The 3405-nt window shown below is 43.4% G+C and overlaps 1 non-coding gene across 1 annotated transcript; it reads left to right on the forward strand.

Moving 5' to 3' along the window:
• Positions 1-541: 541 nt before the first annotated feature.
• Positions 542-613, forward strand: TRNAG-UCC (transfer RNA glycine (anticodon UCC)). Its single transcript has one exon. It is a non-coding gene; the product is annotated as a tRNA-Gly (tRNA).
• Positions 614-3405: the final 2792 nt, after the last annotated feature.

Consider the following 3405-nt stretch of genomic DNA (forward strand, 5'->3'; position numbering starts at 1 on the left):
TAATAACTGCATGGCAATAAAGTTATCACATTTACGGTGGATATTCAAGTAAAATTCCATGAGATTACTCGTTGCACACCATGAAGGTAACCAAAACTGGAAGCATTGCCTTTAGCTGCTAAGCATTTAATTAACCGCTTTACTAAAGCTTTGCTTCGCATAGATTCCAACGTGTGCGCCGGATCTGCATATTTGTTTTTCTTTGGAGCACCAAAGTACTTATGTTGCTGGCATCCCCCTACTGTAATACGTTCGATTCAAAGGAGAACTGTGCTTACTTTAAATAAATAAATACGCCTCAATAATGGACAGATAGTGGGAAAACTAGCGTATAATTTATCTAGGTTGTCTCTGTCGGCAGCACTTCGTGGGTGATATCAAAGAAGCTGAGAAGTTATCCGACACGACCAGTGAAGATGTTATTACGCCGTTGCACCCACTCCACTTTGCTCGACCCGACTTCGTTTGTTCTGTCATACAGCCTGTTCGCGGGCGGATGTTGCAACATAAAAGGCTACGAGGAAGCGCCCCGAAACAGCTGGCGTCGGTGGTATAGTGGTTAGCATAGCTGCCTTCCAAGCAGTTGACCCGGGTTCGATTCCCGGCCGACGCAGGAACTTTTTTAAAAATTTCCTATCAAAGATGGCATCGTTTTAGGCGAAAAAAAGGTGTTGCACTTTGCGAACTCCAATATTAACAAAGGCGTTTACGTGAACAGCCACGTTGGTGGCGCCATCTTGTACAAGGCAATGGTTTTCACCGGAGGACACGCAAATAATATTGTAATAAACGAGGAGGGTTAACTGAGGGTCCCGATTTTTTAATTCACTTTGATTTCCATTAATTTATCGTTTCTTTAGTTCATTTATTAAGCACAAGTAATTTCCCTTATGTTGTCTTCGGTGCCAGTGTTTGTTGGCTTCTTATGATATAACTAGTAGGCCAGCCTAACTAATATTATGGTGACTCGCCAAATTCCGCCAAACTGCTGGGGCAGAATGCGTCGGCAATAACAAAATCGTACCCGCCGTGGTTGCTCAGTCGCTATGGTGTTAGGCTGCTGAGAACGAGGTCGCGGTATCGAATCCAGGCCACGGCGGCCGCATTTCGATGGGGGCGAAATGCGAAAACACCCGTGTACTTAGATTTAGGTGCACGTTAAAGAACCCCAGATGGTCAAAATTTCCGGATTCCCCCACTACGGCGTGCCTCATAATCAGAAAGTGGTTTTGGCACGTAAAACCCCATAATTTAATTTTAACAAAATCGTGAACATTCCATCATTTGAGAATTTATTGTGCGAGAGCGCTTGCGTAGTACAATCGTTCAAGCACGGCCTAATTCAACCAAATACGTCGTTACTGCTGCTATCCACGGCCACAGCAGAAACATCTATTCTGTGTAAGCTGGTATGGTACGTTTACTGGCAAGCTAGAATTTTGTATTGTTCACTTGAATGATCTTTGTTTCGGAATATATTGTCCCACCCGAACACGCTGAATTCTGCTATGTATGTATATTTGTATATATGCTGAATAGATATGCATGTATTCTTAGGAATTTGAAATACAACAGAAAGAAAGCCATTTATGTTAAAGCGAAAATCTAAATTTCAGCAGCGACTGGGGCAAAATAGAAAAGCGAAAATACGGAACTAAACGCACAAGCAGCATTTATCATTGCAGCTGAGTTCCACTAGCTGTCAGTACCTGAAAGCATTAAAATAAAGCGAAAGCACACCACTACCTTTGAACTGGAGATCCTCTATGGGAAAGAAATTGTGCGCTGGTTCAGGCCACGTGCCGAAGAAAAAAAAAATTACGCGAGCGCTGTTTGCAAGAGACGGCGCCGCCTGTCTTATGACGGTAGTCATAACAATGGAGCAGAGAAGACAGATGCGGTGAATTGTTTCGCTAGACAACATTTTTTTCAGCTCTTCATAAATTGCCTGCTCACTTTGTAAACAGAATTATGCGACAGAATGTAGGGGTCGCAAATTTCATGGCAGCTTTACCAATCTTTTCGGCGTATAGGTACTCAAACATTCTCGAAATGTTTTATGCGAGGATATTCTCTGTGCGAACTAAAATATCTGGGAATGGCTTCAACAGCAATGGTTACGATGCGTGACTTGCGCAGCAGAACGTTACCCACGTATCAAAACTGACGTTTGTAGGTAGTGCTGTTGCCATTGCAGCGCAGGCATTATACCGCGTGGGTTTACGCTATGTACTTATATATTTCCATGAGAAGCACGACTCTCTTGGGCCAAAAGATTCATCAACATCGTGTGCTCACAGGAACTACGAATAGCCTAAACGTTTATAATAAAGAAATGACTATCCATCTGCCATCATGTACACAGCCACCTCAACTCGGCAGCGAGCGTCGCTGGCTAACACTCCGAGGGCTAATTTTGCCCACATGCAGAAATACCAAGGAAACCGGACGGGAGGATAGCCGACGTGGAAGCCCCAATGTTAGTACATCGCACGTACGACGCAAAAAAAAAAAAAAATGTGTTTCCGGTTCCTAGCTGCAGCAAGGAGTCTTTTGGTCGACCTCCATTTCCCGTCTTCTTATTGTTTCTACTTAAAAAAAAAAAAAACTGAATGTAAAATGTAGCCTTCCCTGTGCGTCATCTGGCTGCATTTGTTTCTTTATGTAGTTTTAGCACAGGGTTGCGCGGAGGCCGTAACATTCACGGTTGATTAAGTCAGTACCAAAAAAGTCAATACCCTGTTCGGAGTCGTATGTAGTATTCTTGCTTAGCACTTGAACATTGGCATCGCCATAAGGAAGCAGTCACAGAAATTGTGAACCAGCCCTGCAACATTTGAAACGAACGGTATGGTGTTGCAGGCTGTGGACTGGTTAGGATGAAGTAGGCCAATTGTAGGTAACTTAGCTCTATGACGCATTTGACGAATTTTGATCAACGACATGGTTTTTAAAAGCGGCCCGTCTTTTACCGATATCGGCAGTTTTCCTGACACGACAAGTGACGGAATGCACTTCGTATGTTTAAGAGTTGAATGAGACTGCGATGTTTAAGAGTACATAATTTGCATACAAAAACACCACGCCCATGAGAGTATTATTCCGCTTTACGCATGGCTGCCAAATCACGGTCCTTTGAGACACTGCTTAAAGCAGTTGACACTGCTATTCAGCAACATTGCAGACGAGTTGCAACAAATGATCGAGGACATTAGTGGGGTTGAAGATTAATATGCAGAAGACAAAAATAATGATGAATAGCCGGGCAAGAGAACAAGAGTTCAAGGTCGCCAGTTAGCCAGCCTCTAGAGTCGGTGAAGGTGTACGTATACCTAGGGCAATGAATCACAGGAAACGCTGATCATGAGAAGGCAATTAATAGAAGAATAAAAATGGGTTGGATCG

This window comes from Dermacentor variabilis, chromosome 11 (assembly GCF_050947875.1).
Source record: "Dermacentor variabilis isolate Ectoservices chromosome 11, ASM5094787v1, whole genome shotgun sequence".
NCBI classification, from domain to species: Eukaryota; Metazoa; Arthropoda; class Arachnida; order Ixodida; family Ixodidae; genus Dermacentor; species Dermacentor variabilis.